Source organism: Lutra lutra, chromosome 2 (genome assembly GCF_902655055.1).
Source record: "Lutra lutra chromosome 2, mLutLut1.2, whole genome shotgun sequence".
Lineage (NCBI taxonomy): Eukaryota > Metazoa > Chordata > Mammalia > Carnivora > Mustelidae > Lutra > Lutra lutra.
In genome coordinates, this window is record NC_062279.1 from 177,050,960 (window position 1) to 177,073,133 (window position 22,174).

A 22,174-nucleotide genomic window follows, 5' to 3' on the forward strand; every position below is an offset into this window, starting at 1 on the left:
TAGTCAGCCCATGTGTCAACATTCATTTGGGACATGCTTCTCTATCCCCATTACTGTCTGCCTTTCTGTCTGTTTCTCTCCATAGTTGCTGTCAATCTGGGCATATGGGGCTGCTGTGAGATGGTGCCCTTCCATTTTCTACAAGTTCTTGGGCCCCTCACAGATCTCTTGACTCAGAATCTCAGGGGACGGGGTCAAAGTATCTATGCTAACAAGCCCTCCAGGTGACTCTGAAACACCTTAATGTTTGAGAACACTATACTGGCTGCCATCTTGTTTCTTTCAGGGTTTGTTAATTACCTGGAGGACCTGGCTTCTGGTAGTGCCCAGGATGGGTCTTGGGTTCTAAGCCGTATCTTTTTTTTTTTTTTTTTTAAGATTTTATTTATTTATTTCACAGACAGAGATCACAAGCAGGCAGAGAGGCAGGCAGAGAGAGGGGGAATCAGGCTCCCCACCGAGCAGAGAGCCTGATGCGGGGTTCGATCCCAGGACCCTAGGATCATGACCTGAGCCGAAGGCAGAGGCTCTGACCCACTGAGCCACCCAGGTGCCCCTGTTCTAAGCCATATCTTGATGGCCATACTCTTGACTTGATCTTTGTCCCCAGGCTGTATCTTATTTGAGAATCTTTTACTGGCTGGCAAGTCTGGGCATAAAAAGTAATTTTATTTCCCAAACCAAGTGGTTCTAGATTCCCTGTGCACCCTCTAAGTTCTGCTGACAACCTAACCAGTTCTTCCTGAGTGGAACCATATCCTATGCAACTGAAGAAACTAGCTTACAGTTGGGATCTTCTGGTAGTCTTGCCCAGGTCTTGGGCTCAATAGATACTAACTCCAGTGTAACCAACCATTACAAAACTTTGTCAGCGACTTAATACAATAATTATTTATTATTGCTTACGTGCAATAATGGGTTGACTGAGGTTCAGCTAATAAGCTGGGTCCATTGGGAGGCTCTGCCTCTCTCTGTGGGCAGGTGGAAGTAGGTGATATTTACTTTTTAAAAAGGTTTTATTTATTTATTTGATAGAGAGCAAGAGCGAAAGAGAGAGCATGAGCAAGGGGAAGGGGTAGATGGGGAAGGAAAAGTGGACTCCCTGCTGAGCAGGGAACCTAACATGGGACTCGATCCCAGGACCCTGGGATTGTGATCTGAGCTGAAGGCAGATGTTTAACTGAGTGAGTCACCCAGGCACCTGGTAGGTGATAATTCTTAAGACCTGGGTTCTCAACTGCCATACTATAATTTCTAGCCACATGCCACTGGTTAAAGCAAGTCACATGGTCAAGCCCAAAGCCAAGGGCCACTGTGATGAAACCATGACAAGAGTACAGATACAGGAAGAGTAAGGAACTAAGGACAGTTCTCCAGTCTGGTACCCCCACCCCACCCCCGCAGGATGAATGTGGGAATCTCCTATGTGCTGCCATAACTTAAAGAATTTTCCTTCCAGAGCCTTTGTGTCATTGTTTTTTGTTTCCTTCCACCCCTGATTAGACTAGGTCCCAAAACAGCAGCGGTCATATCACCATTGTGCTTCTAGAACCCAGACAGTGCCTGGCACACAGTAGATGCTCAGTAAATACCTGTGGCCCCAGCAAAGGACTGGATAAATGGATGAGTGTTTTCCTGCTGGGCAGCTGGCCAAGTGAGATCTGCAGGGACCGAGAAAGAAGGGCTGACTTGGAACCTTGTCTGGACATTCAATTTGAACCTTCAAGATTGTCATCAACATGTCTTTTTAGGAAAATAAGAGCTTACCTTTGCCTTTGAACTTCAGAGGAGCAAAGTGATGCTTGGCATTTGAGAGACACCACGGACCAAAAAAGGTAATAAAAAGAAAAAAAATGGAAGCAAAGGGAAATTGTTGGGTGGGAAGAGCTGATGAAATACCTTTGTGGGTTTTCATGCTGCTTTCTCTCTTTTCCTCCAACTTTTTCTTTCAGAAAGGCTGAGTGGAGGAGTTCTAAGTAGTTGTCCCCGGGGTGCCCAGCCTGTCACATTGTTTGTGTTTGCAATCAGAGCCAAGAATCAATGGGGGAGGGGGCTCGTGGTGTAGCCAGGCCACCCTGTGAAATCTTGCTAGGGGGTTGTGTGACCACCTCGGGGAGCCACGTGGGACGGACTGATGTCTCCCCGCCCTGTTCACGCTGTCCTTCTCTCTGTGCTCATAGCCTGGCCAGGGCTGTGGATAACCGGGGCAACATGGCAATCTCTCTCCCCTTCCTGACCCACTCTTCTCCCCTCTGTTCTGGCACACTTTTAGCCTTGCAAACATGTTGCAGTGTTTGGGGCTGAAAGGACAGAGAAATATTTAAATTCCCCCTGACTTTAAGGTTGTTGAAAGGAGGATGTCACCCTCTCTCTGAACAGCCAAAACTTTCTCTACTTTTCCAGACAGCCCTTTACTTTGGCTAAGTCTCATGAGTTTGCCCCTGCCGTGCCGCCCCTACCTGCCTGCCCTTACTGCCCCCGTTTAATGGGCCTCACCCCATCCAGCCTTCACGCAGGGAAGCATCCCAAGGAGCACAGGCGAGGGAAAGACACCCCTGGATTCGGACACCAGCTACTGACTAACAGTGTCACCTGGGGGAATATTTAACCTCTAAGCTCTTGTTTCCTCATTTGCAAACTGGGAGGAAGCAGAGTGTTGTTGAGGCCAGGGCTTGTGGGGGGTGGTTAGACACAGTGTATAGAGCATAGAAGGCGCTCAGTGACGTGTAAATATCGAGGTGATGGAGGGTGTTAGTTAATTCCATGGTGGGAAGCTTTTCACAATGTATACCTATGTCAAATCATCATCAGCTTGAACACGTTAAGGATCTTGGGATTTTATTTGTCAATTATATCTCAGTTAGGCGGGGGGCAAGGAACAGCTCGGTGCACAACTTACTAAAAAAGAGACCCATTTAAGGGCTTCACCTTCTTCAAACTTCTCAGGCAGAATTTGCCATCTTGTATGACCTTCCGTTATTTTATGGATTTATTCTTGCTTGCCCCCACCGAATTAAATTCCACTGTGAATAGAAATCATTGATTTTATTTCTTTTGTATCCCTTACAGTATTTGGGGTATGGTTAAGTGTTGGTTAATTATATAATGCACCAAGATTAACTCTGTGTTTTTAAATTCCTACCTATTTTATCTTATTTTATTTTATTTTTAAAAACCTACTTATTTTAAGTGTTGTACAAAATGTTCTATTTTGTGTGCAGTTTCCAGGCACTTGAGGGTACAGGAGAGAGTTTTGAAGATCTCTTTTAAGATGCTTTACAGTGACATGTGACATCAGGATTAAGAAACATATTTAAGGAGACTGGGATTCTGACAGTTTGTTTATTTGACACATTTTTATTGAGTGCCTACTGTACACCAGGCTGGCTGTTCCTGGTACTAAAACCTGATGAACGAGACACAAAAATAAAAATCAAATAGGCAAAAACCAGGTGGCCGACAAGGAACCCCGTGTTCTAGTGGTTACTCATGTTGGAAGACAGCACGACATTTCTTGGACTTGTATCGAGAAGGAAGCACCAAGAGATCAGGTTTCTGACAGTAAAAGATTTTTAAATCTAGATTTATTGGACAACCCCTCTGGTCTTTGCACAGCATTGTGTCTGATAACGGAGGCTGTGGAAGGATGGGGTTTAAGAAAGCCTTGAGTGCTGTGTTAGTGGGGATGTACAAAGGTGTAGCTACTGTGGAAAAACAGGATGGCAGGCCATCAAAAATGTGAACAGAACTGGTGTAGGAGTCAGTCATTCTGCTTCTGGATATATGCCTGAGAGAACTGAAGGCAGGGACTTCAGACCTTTGCACACGGATGCTCAGAGCAGATGGCTCACCGTAACCGGAAGGCGCAAACAACCCTAATGTCCATCGACATTGAAGAACCGGCCAACGAATGGATGAACGGAATGTGGCAAACATGGACGATGGAGTACAATTCAGCCTTTGTGAGGAAGGTAATTCTGACCCTTGCTGCCACGGGGATGAACCTGGAGGATATTTTTCTAAGTGAAGTGAACCAGTCACAAGAAAACAAATGCGTATGATTCTTCTCACATGAGGTACTTAAAGTCATCAAATTCATGGACCAGAAAGCAGAATGGTGCCTTGCCAAAGGCTGAGAGGGAGAGAATGGGGGGTTATCATTTGCTGGTTACAGAGTTTTTGCTGGGAAAGAGGAGAATAATTCTGGAGATGGATGGTGGTGATGGTTGTACAATTACGTGAATGTATTTAATACCACAGAATTATACACTTAGAAATGATTAAAAGAGTCAGTTTTAGGCTGTGTGTTTTACCACGATGAAGCAAAAAAAAACATGTTGAGGAAGAGCTCTGGAGATAAGTCCTTTAAACCAGGAATTCTGGGAGTAGTAATTTGCCCTTTTCTTTCTCCTCTGCATGGGCTCGTGTACAGATCGGGGTCACGCCTGAGAAGATTCGTTTTGGACCCTGGTGGTTGCTGTCAAACTCAATTTGAAGAAATTCTCCGCCTCACAGCCTATGCCCATTCACAAGAGGAAACGGCTTCCTTTTCCCTCCTGCATTTCAGCACAGTTGGAACCAGTTCTCGGCTTGTAGACCCCCAGCTCCACAGTGGATTGGTTTTCAAGGGGTGAGGAGAAGGAGTTAATCTAAGGCAGTGACCTTTTTTTCTGCAAAAGTGTGGAAAGGCTCATTTGCTGCTGGATGTGGAAGCCGAGCACCCCTGCAGGTTGTGGCGACCCTGCTTGGGCTAAGGCTCCTCAGCCGGAACACGAGCAGACTTGCGGAGGGAGGAGACAAGCTTCTGTGAAAGGTGGTGCCCTCTGCCTTCTCAGGGGCTCCAGAACCTAACCCTCCCCACCCAGGCAGTCCCTGAAACCCCAGCTTCCGAGGCCACCTGGGTTTGAGTCTCTTGAGTTTTCTCTTAGGATAAGATGCGCTTTGTGGGGCTTAGGAGGGAAGAGGGTTGCTTGGGAGGAACCAACCCCTTGAAATATCCCAGCAGGGTGGAGATTTGAATTGACTACTTGACCCACAGAAAAGGCAGGCTTCACCTGGGCTGCATTTCACAAGGCTGAGGAGGTTGGTGTAAACAGCTTCTGCTTCTGTGGGTGCCAATTCTAGACTATGCCCTTGAGGACTCTGTAGAACTGAAGAGGGTTCTTGACAACAGTTTGACATACAAGTGCTTTATACATGTTACCCTGTATAATCCTCCTAACTTCATGAGGTATCTGTGCCATTGTAGAGATGAGGAAGATGAGGCCCAGAGAGGTTTAGTAGCTTGCTGGAGGTGACCCAGCCTGTAAGGAGCGGAGCTAGGCAACCTGTGTCAAATCTATTTCTAGCTCTGCCTGTCCAAGACCCGCAAACGGTGTTGCCTTCTGACATGTCTCTAAGCCTTCCAAAAGCAACCACAGCTTGAGCTCTGAAGACTCACTCATTCTAAGTTTTCCTTCTGAGAAGAGAGGGACCAGCACGTTCTAAATAGGGTCAGCCTTTGGGGGAGCAAACACCTAAGTTTCTTGGAGTCAGTAGGTTGTATCTACAGGGATCTGTGCTGTGGAGACAAGCACAAACCTGAAACCTGAAACCCCAGATGGCAAAGACATGATGAATGCCTGTTAGAGAGACTGTTTGCTCAAAGGGATGTCTCTTTTTTTTTTTTTTTTTTTTCAGGAGTGGAATGATCTGGTGGAGAGAACCAAGTTTTAGAGACAGAGGTCCAGCTGTGTGACTTGGGGTAAGTCGCTTTATCTCTTCAAGTCTAGTTTCCTTACTGCAAAAGGGAACCACTGCTTCCTTCACTTAGGGTGTTTATACAGAATGAATGAGGTAATATAGGGCTGGGAGGGTGATCAGTCAACGAGAAGAGGTGACATTCCTAGAGGATGTCCAGGATGGAAGTTGGGAATCTGGCGGTGTGCTCTGGGATGGGAACCTCCCCGTAAGAGTGGAAGATGCGTTTCTTAGCTGGGGGATGGAGCTGAAAGGTCAGGGACTTGGAAGGTGATCCCTTCTGGGTTCAGCTCCTAGCTCTGTGGCCTACCAGCTCTGTGACCTTGGAAAACCACCCAAGCTTTCTAAACTCAGTTTTCTTATTAATACAGTTGGCATATTGATACACATCTTCGGGACTGTCAGTTTTTATAAAATAATAAATGCAGAGGGTGTTAAAAAATGCTAGTTGTCCCCCACCCTATAGTTATAGCTTCGTCTGTAAAATAGCATTGATAATATCCATTTCTCAAAGTTTATAGCAGAAAAACACCTATCCCCGTGTTTATTGCCCCATAACAGTTCTTTTTAGCCATAAACCTTGTCAAATCACCATAACAGCAGAAGGAGGGAGGGAATCATGGTGACTGGACCTCATTGGGGAAGCATTCTGCAGCCAAACAAGGGAGAACAATTTTCAATTTCTCTTCTGTCAGCGTCATTCCAGTGTGTCATTGGCATTTGCCTAAACCCTGTATTGGGATTTGGGGACCAGGGTTTTGGGGAGGACAGAGCCGAGGAAGTCTTTATTCTCTTCTCTCCCATCTTTCTCTCTGTAAAATCATGTCTTGACATCATCCTCCAGTTTGACTCAACAGTGGGGCACTTCCATTCAAATAACACAAGGATCTCTAGTGGGTCCACGAATGGGCTTTAAATGGGGTACACAGACCCCTGGAACTATTTTACATTTCTTCCGTTAGGGGCCAGAACATTCATGAAGCTCTGCGATCCCCCAACACCCCTCAAATGTTAGGAAACTCTGATCGGAGAGAAGATGGATGCAGAAATACTACCACAATTGGGAACTAAACACAATCTATTTCCATGAAGGGAAGGGAGGTAGATTTCATTGGAACATTTCCAACTCTCTTTAACACAGAAGTTGCAGCAGTAAAAAAGATCTAAATCTTTTGTGCAGTTTCTTTCCCCCCAGTTATTTATTTTTGCTCTCAGGGGAGGAAGTCCAGTGTCTTTTGCCCAGTGGAACCCCTTCCCTGGATCTGCCCACAGTTAAACTCACCTTTTCTAGAAGGTCTTTGTCCTTGAAACTCTTACCTCGGTGACAAATGTTGTCATGAAAAGTCCACAGCCGAACAGCAGCACCCCTGGACTCTGAGTTCTTGAGGTCTCCCTGTCTCCGGGAGATGGGTACTGGTTAGTGGCTCTGGGTGGCTGTTAACTTCCCTGTGAGCTACTGCAACCTCCTTGCCTAATAAGCCTGACCTCTAGATGCCAGCAATCTAGTTGTGTCACTTACAGACTTTTCTCCTAAGTCAGCTTCTCTAGGGCCCTAATTCGTGGCTTTTAAAGTCATTTGGCCCAAAACAAGCATCACAGACCGATTGGCCCTGTTTGGCATTTGCTCCCCATAAATCGATCCGGCTTAGGTGAACCTCAACTTGGACTAGAAAGAGAATTTGTTTAGCTATGCTGGGCTGTAGGCACTAAATTGGGCCATATTGTCACTTCTCTTAGGTAACATAAACAAGCACACAGACTGCTCAGCTCTTGTCAGTGACTATAATCGGTCAAGTCTGCTTGCTGAGCTATAACTCAGAAGGAAAAAGTCCGATAACTTAGTCTGAGTTTCACCTTCCATGAGCCATCAGTTCATACATCACCCGTGACATAAAAAGGGCTTCATTCCCACTGAGTGAGCCCCAGAAGGGTTTTCCTGGTGTTAAGTTCTTAAAAATAGCATCTGTGCTTAGGACATTATTCTCCAAAATTTTACACAAGTGCCAATGATTCTACTAAATCAGCCTCCCAGCCTAATTCCTCGGGGCTCCTTCTGTTTATTTAGGCCAGAGTGAATATTGAGGAAAGTCATATTTTGCAGGTCAATATTTTAGTGCTCAATCCAGCCTACAAGATGTTCTACATCTTGAACACTGGTCAACAGGGGCTCTGAGGATCTAGGTTCACCTGCTGGTCATTTAGAACAACGATCACTCAACACATATTTTACTGAACATCTACTCTGTGCCAGGGACAAGCGCTGACATGGGGACAAAAAGGGAGAAGAGGACCAGCGAGTCTCTGGGTCTTTGGCAACTCATATTTGTATGGAAACAATAAACCAAGTACCAAAATAATTACTGATAGATCGTAGCACTGTGAAGGAACTTGCTAGGAGGATGTAAATAAAGAATAATGAAGATGGGGTTCATCAGGGAAGGTGTCTCTGAGACAAGACATTCCAGCTGGCCCTGCAGGGTGAGAAGGGACCCGCTGGGCTAGAGGGAGAAGGGAGCCAGCAATGGACCCTTCCCTCAGCTCAGTATTGAGGGACTGTCACCCCACAGGGCTTCCTGCTAGAAACCTGAATTTCTGTCTCAATGAAAATATTGCTTGAAACCAGCTAGTTGTGATGTTTGGAGACTCAAAACATTATCCTGAGGAATGGAACAGGTTTTAAGAGAAGAATCCCCTTCCACAGACCCTCTTGCTGGAGCCTGGGGGTTGGTGTGCCCGTGGGGAGAGCGACCCTCGATCACCCCCCTGCCTGGTTCACCGCAGTCCTGGGAGAACACCAAGAACGAGCTCTGGTGATCCACAGGCTCCCAGTGGAGCAATTAATTCCCCGTTATAAATTAATCACAGGGCAGGATGAGGGGAGTTGGTTTTCCTTCTCGAGGTCAGGCGTGCTTGTTAGCACCGTGATTCCCAACTTAGGGAGAACCAACCGGGACGCCCCAATGTCATTTGTCAAAGTTCATGATTACCTCATCCTCTGAAAGTGCTAGGAGGCTTGTGTTTGTTTGTAACATTTCACTGGTTATAAAATTCATTTCACTTGGAGGAGTTTTGAGAAATTGATGAAACCCCAGGTGTTGCAAAACCGCTGCTAGGAATTGAATAATGTAATGATCCATTCGGGACTCTAATAGCCAGGAAGAAGAATAGCTAGCTAGTTTCTTAAGATGCTTGTGCAGCTCAGGAGTGGAGGCAATCACATGATCTGAAATGAGGTAAACGTGGAAGAAAAAAAAATAAGTGCACAACAGTGGGTGATGTGTCTTAGCTTTGAGAAGTGCTGACAGTTCCTGGAATCGCAACACCACCCGCAGAGAAATCCCGGAGCTGCTGCTCTCCTCTGACGGTCACGGTGACACGGGACCCCATTCCTCATTCCATGGCCCTGGAGACTCTCCCACTCCTTCGAGAAACCCATCACAACATGCCCTGAGGGGAGCCCAGTGAAATTTTTCACTTATTCACTGATACAGGTTGAATTGCAGTCCCTAAATGCATTGAAGTCCTAATTCCCAGTGCCTGTAAATATGACCTTATTTGGAAAATGGGATTTTTGCAAATGATCGATCCACGTAAGACCATGAGGCTAGGCCCCAATCCAATGTGCCTTTGTCCTTATGAAAAGGGGACAGTTGGACAGAGAGACATGCACAGAGTGATCACAATGTGTGGACACGGGGAGAATGCCACCCATAAGCCAAGGAACCCCTAAGGCCACCAGAAGCTGAGTGATGGGCTTTAAGGAGGGGACTTGATGTAGTAATGAGCACTGGGTGTTATATGCAACTGATGAACCACTAAATTCTACCCCTGAAATGAATGATACACTATATGTAAACTAAGGTGAATTTAAATACAAATATAAAAATAAGTAAATAAGAGTGATATTGCAATGGGGGAGAGAGAAAGAAACTGGGTGAGAGACCTGGAGCAGACTCCCCCACAGCCTCAGAGGGAGCCAACATGGCCGATGCCTTGATTTTCGGAGTTTCAGCTTCCGGAACTCTAAAACAATACATGGCTGTCGGTTAAACCACCCAGCATTGTGTTGCTTCGGGCCTGGGAAACTAATATATTCCCCATGGGTTTTCTCAATGAATACAATCTAAACGCATGCATGATACAAGAAACTGCTCAGACCCTTTGGCTTCTGAGGGGCCCAGAACTCAAAAGTCTTTGTCATTCCTGCCATCATTATCATTGTCACTGTTTATTCTGAGCCAAGCCCTGAATTAAATGTTTTATTTCCAGTATTTAATTTATTCCTAAAAAGGGTAAGTGTCAATATGTCCATTTTACAGGTGGGTAAGCTGAGATGACCTATCTGATCAAGGGTGGGACTTGGGTCTTTACTACAGAGAGGGGCCCAGGACCCAGTTTATGAGCCCAGTTTATGAGTAATTATTCTTACTAAAATACACTTCCTTATGGGTAGAGGAGTCTTTGTGGGGTGGCCTAGGAATCTATCCGCCAAAGACAAGATCATGTTTTTGGGAAAATATGTTCCGGGTTTTGTATAATTGACTTGCTAATGAATCTTTGAAATGTGTTCCTTAGGGGCGCCTGGGTGGCTCAGTGGGTTAAGCCTCTGCCTTCGGCTCAGGTCATGATCTCAGGGTTCTGGGATCGAGCCCCGCATCAGGCTCTCTGCTTGGCGGGGAGCCTGCTTCCTCCTCTCTCTCTGCCTGTCTCTGCCTACTTGTGATTTCTCTCTCTCTGTCAAATAAATAAATGAAATATTAAAAAAAAAAAAAAGAAATGTGTTCCTTAGTTAGTTGTTTACAGGTCACCCAAATCACTAAACTGAAATATTGCTTTACTTACAATGATTATTCAGAAGCTTAAAAAAGATGCAGAAGTGTGCTATGTTTTTTGCTAAATAATGTCAGAAGATTTAAAATATATCTTTTCCTGCTGGATGAAGCAAGTGTTGATGCGCTATTTGATAACGGATTAGCAGGATGGGGGGGCGGGTGAGGAGAAATGCCTTCTGTTTCAGCACAGGGGCTTACTTTTACAAATTAAAAATAGGGATGACGAGAGAGAAATTCTCAAAAAAATCAAATCACCAGCCTTTTGGGACTAATGAAGATGGCCCTCTCTATTCCTTTATCTCCCCATGAACATTTGACTCAAAATAAAGAGCATAATCATTATACTTAAATATACAGAATTTGTTTTTTCTAACTTAAAAACCCCACTATGTGGAATTACTGCAGAAAATTATAATCACAAGGTTGGCATATACTTTGATTAGTTATAATAGTTACTTAATAGGTAATCAAGAGAGATTATTTTCTAGTTGTCCTGGTCAACACATTTTCTGTGGTCCTGTATTATTTGGATCTCAGTCACATACAAGTGTGAGAAGCTTATGTCAAACTGACATAAAAGGGGGATGGGGGGAGATTAATCAAGTCAACTAACTGAAAAGTCTAGTGCAATTTCTTTTTTTTTTCTTTTAAAGATTTTATTTATTTATTTGACACAGAGAGACTGATCACAAGTAGGCAGAGAGGCAGGCAGAGGGAGAGGGGGAAGCAGGCTCCCTGCTCAGCAGAGAGCCCGATGCGGGGTTCGATCCCAGGACCCCGAGATCATGACCTGAGTCAAAAGCAGAGGCTTAACACACTGAGCCACCCAGGCGCCCCTCTAGTACAATTTCTATTACTTAGCAAGGATAGATTTGTGGGCCCAGAACATAACCATTCTCACCCATTGCTAATAAATATGTGGTGTGAATGTAAATCTAAATTTCATAGTTCTTTATAGATTACTTTTGGATTGTAACAGTTTGCTGTCAGCCAATGTCAGCAGGAGAATGGCAGCATGAAGATACACTGTTCACGTTGTGTACCTTTTTTTTTTTTTTATTACCGCTACTGTGTTGGTTGCTTTTGAATGCCAAGAGAGACATTTTTAAATTTGAAAAATTTAAAATTTGCTCATCATGTTTATTTTATCTCTAGATGTTAGGAAGAATGGAAAATGGACACAAGGTTAAATGAGTCACTCTAAGCCTTCCAAATAAAATATCCATGATATCCCCAGATAGTACTTGACCTTTATCACATGCCTGAAAATGGCCAGCTTTGATGGAGTTGCGTTTGGATTGCCTTGTTCTTTGGAGTTATTTATCTGGCATGTTGGACCCTGGTGAATAAGGGAAGGTTTTTTTTCTGTCCTACCTCTTAGACTCCTGAATGTCCCATTAAGGTGATATGCGTGTCCCTAGGTTCCATGCTCTGGAATAAATGATGGGGAGGTATGAGTTTAATAGGCAGTCTTGTTGTTTGATGGCAGATAAATGCCTTTGTCAGGTAAAGATATTTTTCTTGTTTTAGAATCATGGAACTTGAGAGAGCCAAATTCTACAGACTCCATGTGGCAAATATTTTGGTCAGGGCTGATGAAAACGTCACTGGTTGGTTAGGACAGCGAGCTGCCACAGAAGGAGCACAGGAATAACAATCTGGGCTTTAGTTCCCATTCTGACATCATCTTGGAGGCTTTTCTGAAAGGATGGTGATGCCGTTCACCAGAGCAGAAGGTACAGGAGGAGGAATGGGGGAGTGAAGAAGTCCCACACCCAAACTTCCATCTCATTTCTATTTCGGGTTAGAGTTGTGTTTCTGGATTGTCACAGCACTAAGAGTTTTTCAGTCCCTTCAGAAGTGGTAGGAATAAGACTCTCCCCCTCTCATATTGTGCTCAGTCTGGTGGTAACCAGAGGAGAGCTGCCGAGGCCCCAAAGTGTGACTACTCCCTCAATAATTACACTTCCACAGACAATTACTCTGTGGCAAACGCCCATTTATGGGTGGCTGTGGTGGGTTTCATTATCACCTTATTCAGAGGCCTCCGATCACTGAGGCTGTAACATCCTGAGTGAGGTTTTCGGAGCAGAGACCACATGGTATGCTCTAATAATCAGGTCTCCGTGGGGCTGAGATCAGTTCATTGCTTTGTATCTTCCCAGTCATGAGGACAGGGATTGAGAATCTGAATTTATTTTCCACCAGGAAGCTCAACAATGCTTAGGAAATCTGTGTAGACACACATATGTGTGTTAAGAAAAAACGTTGCCCATCTTCATTCACCATCAAGCATCCAAGTCCCCAGTGAAAATGGCCAAATCATAAGAGATAATTCCCAAATTTACCATTGGGACCACCCTTGGCCCACAGTCCAGCAAAAATACCCTCTTGCATTTGTTTTCAGCCTCAGAAATTCCTCAAATTTAGCAAACATAGATTCTTTTTTTTTTTTTTTAATTTATTTGACAGACAGATCACAAGTAGGCAGAGAGGCAAGCAGAGAGAGACAGGAGGAGGAGGCAGGCTCCCTGCTGAGCCGAGAGCCCGATGCGGGACTCGATCCCTGGACCCTGAGATCATGACCTGAGCCGAAGGCAGAGGTTTTAACCACTGAGCCACCCAGTCGCCCCAAGCAAACATAGATTCTGATGAGAAAGGTCACTGGACCCCTACAGGAGAAGAGGGGCACATTCCATGCAGTGGGGTTTTCCAGGGTTTCTCATCCGACTCTCTACTCGCTGGCTCCGGCTGAGCTCATCCTATAGCATTTTGTGGAGTTGACAGTGACAATGATGCCATGAAAGGTCAAGCTGGATTGATGGAGTGAAGACAGAGACGTCAGTCTTCAACAGGACATAGGGAGTTAATGAGAGGCGTATGCAAAGACCAGGAATGTCGCTTCTCCCTATAAAGTTTACACAAATCTCTCTTATTTCTTCGCTCTAGACCATTGAGTATGATGGTGATGAGGGCTGTAACCCGTGTGTGGGTTTGTTGTTGTTCTTTTTTCTATTCTTGTTTCAGGATCCTATTACATTTCTAAAGGTGCTCAGTAAACAAAGTACCAGTGTGGTAGAAGAACACAGTCACAATCCCATTTACAGACAGAAGCCAGGAGTTTGACCCCTAACTGCCCTGTATTCGCTGTGTGACTTAGAGCAAGTGATTTAACCGTGCCCCCAAAGGAGGGCGATAGTTTCAAACAACCCAAGGGTTGGTTGTATCAAATAAGGTGGTGGGTGAGAAAGGGCTTTGTAAAATGGAAAGCACTCAACAAATACAACTTGCTACTACTGGTTGATTCAGTGGGGAAATGATTCTATGCCCTCAACTCCCATTGGCTTTCTTCACCCTCCTTTGGGATCACTAACTTCTAGGAACCCCAGCAGGGTGTGCCCCAGCATAGAAATCATCTCATCATTGCCTACCATAGACACAGTAGGGAAGCACTCGGGCGCTCGAGAACACATTTGTAGTAACGTTTCTGGGCTTTCTATCAAGTTGAGAACTCAACCTCAAAAGGCCTATGCTTGACCAAACTATTTTTTTCTCACTTTTCCCAGTACCTAAAAAGGATCATATAGTCCTAATTAGGCCTAGAGAGGCCCACAAAAGAAATATGTTTCCAAGAGCTTTGGATTTATGAACTAAAAACTGTAGGCTACTGTGTATTTTAATATATGCAGAGAGACAATTAAGATAACTTTAGTTACGGTTTTCGAAAACAGTCTGGGCAGCATTCCGCTGAGCATATAGCCACTCTCTGTCAAAAACCAAACTGGAATGACATTTTTGGAATCCACTCACTCTGTTAAAAGCAAGCAACCATCTGAAAACACTCAATGAATTGGAATAAAGTTGTATAAAGTTTTGTGATCCTCAGGAGGGGAACAAAAATTTGGACGAAAGTTCGGCTGCTAAACTGCGGGACCAGACAATCCACAAAGAAGGGAGTTAAATGGCCTGCGATGTGTGAAAGACTGTTCACCCTCACTGAACAAAGACACGTCAGTTGAAACTATAACAAAATGCCTTTAACAGAGATAAAAATCAATTCCAGTATTCAGTGTCCGCCAGGTTCTGTAAAAACGGGCACTTTTGTATCCTGTGGGTGGGGATGTGAATCAGTACCATCTTTTTGGATTGCAGTTTGGCAAGATTGGAAGTGAAACTCTTAACCCTAACTCTGCTTTCAGAAATTTTTTCTTGGAAATTTATAGATTGAAAAAAATTATGAATGAAGGTGTTCACCATAGTCGTATTCAGAATAAGGAAATTGGAGAAACCTACACTGGGAAAAGCCAAGGATCCGATAATAGGGGAATGGTTAAATTTCATAGGGGTAGAACCATCTGCTTGGGACTGCATGGAAACCCTAGCCCCAGTAGGATGGTATTAGGTGGGGATTTGGGGAGGTGATTAGGTCAAGACAATGGAGTTCCCTTTGATGGGATTAGTGCCCTTAGTAGAGAGGAAGACAATTATCTCCATTTCTCTCTCTCTCTCTGTACCTCTTGAAGACACAAGGTGAAGACATTAGTCTGGAAACCAGGAAGAAGGCCTTCACCAGAATCCAGCCATATTGGGTTCTTGACCTTGGAATTCCAAACTCCAGAACTGTGAGAAATACATGTTTGTTGTTCAAGCCACCCAGTCTATGATATTCTGTTAGAGCACCCCAAAGAGACTAAGAGACCATCCACACATTAAATGTTATGCAGTCTTTAAATTTTATTATTTTGACATTTACCTGATAACATGGGGAATAGTCTTTGATAATCTTCATTATGATACAGAAGGATTGAAAACCTGCATGCAGGGTATAATGCCTATCGGGGAACTCTGTATAAAAGGAAGAGTGAAAGAGGATAAAATAAAACATTAACAAGAGTTTCCATTCTTAGAGAAGGAGATGCCTGGCTTCTATATTTTCTCTTTATATATTTTTCTATTTTTGAAATTATATATTTTTATTTCTATTTTTAATATTATATATATAATTTATGTATTTTTATATATATTTTATATATGTTATATATAATATATTTTTAAAATTTTATATATTTTTCAAATTAATAATTCATCTAATTGTTTATTTTCATGATCAATTGAATTGTTATTTTCATAATCAATAGAAGTGTTATATTAAATAGAGTAAATATTTGGTGTCCTTTCAAAACTGCTAGCTGAGCTAGCTTGAACTAAATATGGAGGCCCCACCTGCCTAGCAAGGAAGGTCAGCTTGATCTCTGCCTGTTTCTCTGAGAAGGATTCCAGCTGGAGCAGGAGACGTGTCATCAGAGTGAACACACAGAACTTTCTGTTCTGTCAGCCATCAAAATCCCACTGAGTAAGTCCAACAAGAATTAGAAAGGAAGAGCGTGAAAAAAAACCCTTGTAATTTTTTTCTTTTTCAGGTTTCTCCCCTCTTCCCTTTCACTGTCAATTCTGTTAACTTTTATCTTTACATTCTGCCCAATTGGTATTCTGAAGATGACGATAAAGAGAGGTAGGCATTTAGAACTTACTTGACAAAATTAATTAAAATGGCCGGAGAAAGACATGACCGAGATTTCTTTTTATCTAAGATGGAGATGAAAAACCCATATGTTTCCAGAGTTTAATTGCACATTTGTGAGCCTATTGTTTCTGGCTTTGCTAACAACAACAACAACAACAAAGCTTTCTCCTTTAGACCAAGTAGAAAATGACTCAAATCTTGTCCAGTTCCCCCAGAAAATAGGCTGGAAATGACAGTGCAGAATCAAGAAGAAGATAGCTGGTTGGCAGTGGTGCTGGACGTTTCCTGTTTGTTTCTCTTTATGCACTTTGCAACCCTCGCCCTGTTCTCTGTCCAGGAGGACTGGCCTTTCTGGATGGCATGGCATCGCTTGGCCCATGCCCTGGGTGTTCCAGTTGGGTTTGGCCAATGGAAGGCACAGGCAGGAGAAAGGAATGACCTTGCAATATTTGCTCCCCTGGCTTGTAGCACCTTCTGACAGCAACAGCTCCTTTTGAGTTCCGATGACTAATTTCTTGCTCTCCACTCTAAGAAGTAGGTCCTAGCGATTTCCTGTTGGGTCTAGCCCATGGGTGTTTTACCATCACTTGTTGGTTTCCCTTAAACCTGCCTGAGCATTTGTAAATAGTGCCTTCATCCAACTCTCTTTTATCTCCTTCTCTGAATTTGCCATCTCTTTCCTGCCAGGATGCTGAGCTTTAAATTCTCTCCTGAGACATTGCAGCTTCATTCTGTGTTAGGACTCTCCATGAGAATATTCTTTTTATTTTTAAAGATTTTAATTATTCATTATTTACTTATTTACATATTTATTTGAGAGAGAGTGGGAGGAAGAGGAAGAAAGAATCTGAAACAGATTCTGCACCAAGCACAGAGCCTGATGTGGGGCTCGATCCCACAATCATGAGATCATGACGTGAGCCAAGGCCAAAAGTCAGAGGCTTAACAAACTTAGCCACCCAAGTACACCTCTGTGAAAATATTCAGATAGCACATTTGAGAAGCCCGCTTTTCATTATTTTATGTGGTTGGTAGAAGAGTTTGTGAACATCTCACAGTGACAATGGTGGGCCTCAAGCCCTCTGGATTTATAGTAATGGATCTTAGCAACTGGGTTTCACAAAACACTCTTGAGTCAAAACAGAGGTATGCCGGAGTAATTTATTAGTAATAATGAAGAACTGAGTTTTGTGCAATTTTAAACAATAAGAGTATACATATTGTTTTAAAAACTGCACCATTTTTACTCAAAGACATTCTCATATGCTTTCTTAAGGCACAGGGAAAGGAGAGAGAAAGTGCCAGCAAATGTACCTGACATTGCCTGTATCCTTATCTACTATATACCAGTCCATAGAAATGACCCTGGGAATATGCCCCTTATCTTACATGTAGGGATAGAAAAAAGATAGGAAACTATTGTTGGATCACATAGCCATTCATTAAGGAATTCCTTTGACTCAGTCGCTCTACTGTTTGTCATCCAACTTTTTCATTTTGTGTTGTATAAAGCCACTAATATTTTAATTAATATTCACCAATAAGTGCCTAGATGTATTATCTTATTTAATCCTCATACCTATTCACATCTTACCAAGAGTTCATCAATGGACTGAAGGGGAGATGGGCTTCGAAGCGCATGCCTTACCTTGACCAAGGAGCTCCAGTTTGGGTCTGTTGGGGCAAATGTGAGCTGGGTGAAACAGAGCACTGCTTCCTGCTGAGGCTGTGACTAATAGATCTCAAATGGTGAATAGAACAAAAAGTTCGAATCTGTTTGGTCAGTTTCATTCAATTAAATTGCTAGATCTGGCAGATACTGAGATGAATGAAATACGGTTCTAGACCCCAGGAATCTGAAGCCTAGTCAGTAGACAGAGATAAAAACAAATGAGAGAGCTGTAATAAAATGTGATTCAAATGATAATAGAAGTATGCTTAAAATTTAATAGGAAAACAGACAAGGGAGCAATTACATGTTTGGGATGTAGAGGAGTGTCACGAAAAATTATGTACCAAAGGTGACAGTTAAGCTTGACCTTGAAGGGTGTGTAGGAGTTCAGCAGTGAAACTGGTGGAGAAAGGTGAAAGGGCCCAGCAGTGGTCTTCCTTCTCATTCCTGCCAAAGGGTCAGAGTCTCCAATTGCCTTAGGTCTCCAGTTGTTTTTTCAACATTGGATTTCCTATGACTTGCCTAGATTTCTTACTCAGTCCTCTTTGGGTCTAAGGAATTAAAGTACCATGGGAAGAGAAACTTTGGGAGAAAGGAGAGCTAGCTGGTGAGTAAATTCTAGCCATTGATCTTGGTCTCAGCAGGACCACGCACCAACCTGAGAAAACCGTTTAGAGACCCCCATGTCTGAAATCTGACAGAAATGGACAGTGTGAGATGTGAACCACAACCCACAAGGCCTGCCTTTCACTTTGTTTTACAGATAGTCTTGGAGACAACTATCTACCAGAGATTCCCATGGCCACATGGAGTTTGGATCATGAAAGTATTAGGGAAATACTAAGAAAGGAGAATTTATAGAAAGGATTTATCAACTCAATACTATTACTCATAAGTATACTGTATTATACCAGACCCAGAAGAGGAAAGAGGATTTAGAAGATTGTCCAAGATGTCATGAAAATTGATAGAGTTTACTTGACTGAGAAAAGCAGACGAGTTAAATCCAGTTTTAGATTTTTAAATATATGAGAGCCCTGCAACTCTTATCTTTGCCCCCAGACAGATGGGAATTCTTTCTTGCTAAGACCCGAAGACCTTATTCACCACTGTCTTATGTCATCTTGTCTTAAAACCTAGACCTACTATTGTTTCTTATTCTCCCAACGTGGCCGATGGACATACCCTCAAGTCATGCCAGGGAGACTAGTGGACTGGCGAAGGGAAATGAAAAGAAGAGTGGGGAAGGAGAATATGTTACTCTTTATTTAGAACCCCAAATCAAGGGCCTGGATAGCTTGGCTTCAAAAAGTAACAGGATATAATAACAAAAAAAGATATAACACTTAGACAAAAATGTGCAGATTTTATAAGGAGAATAACAACTTTAAAACACTCTTGAAAGACATAAAAGTAAACTTGAACAAGTGGAAAGAAATCCCTGTTTTGGGATAGGATGACCCAGTATCCTAAATGTCAGATACCAGGTCTTCCTAAGTTAATGTCACTCCCAACCAAAATACCAGGAAAGCCTTTTTCTGGAAGCAAGTTGCAAATTGATAGTAAAGCTCATACAGAAAAACCAAACAAGACATGCAAGGATAGTTGGGAAAACATTGAGGGAGAAGAGCTACCTACCAGATATTACAATGTACTTTATTATAAAGCCTCTGAAATTAAAACAACGTGACACTGGCACATGGGTAGATAATGAGACTACTGGAATAGGACAGAAAGTCAAGGAATTGACCCAAATATATGTGGAAATATAACACATGATAAAGATAGTATCTCCAATGACTATGGCAAAAAAGGACTTTTTAATAGCCATCGTGAAGACCACAGGTTAGGCGTATACAAGAATAAACTCCAGATGGATCAAGAATGATCTCCCCCACCCCCCAGTTTTAGGAGAAAATATGACTCTCTTTCTCTATACTGTAGGTGTGAAGAGATCTTTTCTAAATACAACTTAAAATTCAGATGCAATGAAGGAAAAGACTGATAATTCAAGCTTCCTGGGAATATAATACCTTGCATGGTAAAATTAAAAAAAAAAAAGTCACGACAAAGTCATAAGATAATTGGGAGAAAACATTGGGAGCATAAACACAGTTAAAGGGCCAATCCTCCTAATATCTGAAAAGTTACCAGATGTGGGAGGTGAGAATGCTTCTCCAGCCTTTTCCTGGCTTACTGGGGAGTCTTCAACTTGGGTTTCCTATAGAGGACCCAGTAATGAGCTTGCTGTTGGGTTAATCTGATTTAACATTTCATGGTCACTTTGTTGTTATTTTTTACTAACTTGTACTTCCCCTCCCTGGGACCTGCTTGATTTATAATTGCTTTCTCGGATCACATTCTGTGCTGGGCTCTGCACCTGGTGTTTTTCCCAGGCCAGCAGTGATGACTGGTTTGCTGGGCTGTTGTTTCGCTCAAGGTTTCTAGTGAGATCTGCCCCTGTGTGGGCGGTAGGAGGCTCCAGGAAGGGCGTTGGATTGAGGGGCTCCTTTGGCAGAGATGAATACCCTCCAAACTATACTTAGTTTACAGTCTTGGGGATTTCCAGGTGTTATTAGACACAGAGGGCCCTTTCTTGTGTCCCAACAGAAATGGGTATGTTTTCAAAGGCAGGAGGCAAAATAAATAAGTTAGGTTATAGATGTCTAAATCAAATCTTCATTTCCATTGTGGTTACTTGAGTAACCATAGTTGAATGCACACAGACTAAATTTCATTGTCATTGAGGTAATTAAAGTGTCACGGATGGATAGCAGGAAGATAATGGTGTTCTAGGAATGAGAATGTTCTGGAAAACTAAAGGAATGGTGCCCCAAATGCCCCACCCCACCCACTCATGATGCCAGGGAGTGACTTCAACCAGAGACTCATGTTCACATCAGGACAGACAAATGCATTTCCTGGAAGTGTAGACTTGAAGATCTTTGATCTGGATTCTGAGCTAGACCCACAGTGACCTGCTAATAGGATGACTACAATAGTACTTTGCATTGGTAGAAGGCTTTGTTTATTTGTTTTGCTTTGTTTTGTTTTTTAGAGAGGGTGGAGGGTGGGGCTTAGGGCAGGTCAGAGGGAGAGTGAGAGAGAAAATCTTAGGTAGGCTCCATGCCCAGCAGGGAGCTCCAGGTAGGGCTCGATCTCTCAGCCCTGAGATCATAACTTGAGCCAAAATCAAGAGTTGGATGCTTAACTGACTGAGCCACCCAGGCGCCCCAAGGGCTTTCTGTTTTTGAGAGCATTTCCACATCACTGATATTCATGTGGCAGGGGCAGATATTGCTGTCCCCGTTTTGCAGGGGGCATCGCTGAGGCTGAGAAAAGCTAAGAGATGTGAAGAGACAGCCTAATGGATGACTCTGAATTAAGAACAGGGCACCTGAGATGGATTCCAACTTGGCCATTCACCGCCTGTGGTGTCCTGAGCCGCTCAATTATACGGTTTATGAGCCCCCACTCCAGCTTCAATTAAATGGGAGGTTTGCACAAGTTGGTCCTTGAGGGCCTTCCCGGGGTGACTGTTGCAGGATTTTATCACTTGCCTGACCTCACCAGGAGCTGGTTAGTGGATGTGAAACAGTGTAAAACACCCCTGAGCTTCAAAGTTCTCCCCTTGCCTCTGCCCCACACAGTGCAGAACCAAGAACCCACTTGGGATGGGGGTAAGCTTTCTCCTTCTGCAGACTACAGGCAGAAGGCATAAGTGCTCCTGTGTAACTAAAGAAAATTTTAAAGTTTATTTTATTTTCTTGTAATTTTTTCAATGCCTCCTATGTATTTTTTATTAATATTTTCCAGCTTCATTGTGCTCACTTCGGCAGCATATATACTGAAATTGGAATGATAAGGAGAAGGTTAGCCTGGCCCCTGTACAAGGTTCACATGCAAACATTTTCTGGCTTTACTGAAGTTTAATTTGCATACCATAAAATCCATCCATTGTAAGCATATAATTCAAAGCTTCCTGGTAAATTTATGGGCTTGTGCAACCATCACCATAATCCAGGTTTGGAACTTCTCTTTTATCTTAAAACATTCCTTTGTGCTCACTTACATCAGTCTCCACTCCCTTCTCCGGGCCCCAGGCAACCCCTGTTATGCCTTCTGTATCTATAAATTTGCCTTTTCTGGACAGTTCACATAAATAGAATCGTGCCCTGTGTAGCCTTTTCCATTTGGCTTGTTTAACTTAGCATCATGTTTTTAAGGTTCATCTACATTGTAGGATTTGTCCATATTTCATTCCTTTTTAATGGCTGAATAATATTCCAGGGCATGGGTATACCATATTTTGTTTATCTGGCCATCGGCTGAAACAAATGGGTTGTTTCCACATTTTAACTATGGTGAATAATGCTACTATGGTCCTTTGTGGACATGTCTTTGGGT

General features: G+C 43.1%; 1 non-coding gene across 1 annotated transcript; it reads left to right on the forward strand.

Annotated features, from left to right (window-relative positions):
* The first annotated feature begins 21,590 nt into the window (after positions 1-21,590).
* On the forward strand, positions 21,591-21,698 carry LOC125094582 (U6 spliceosomal RNA). The gene has a single exon (XR_007125596.1). It is a non-coding gene; the product is annotated as a U6 spliceosomal RNA (small nuclear RNA).
* Positions 21,699-22,174: the final 476 nt, after the last annotated feature.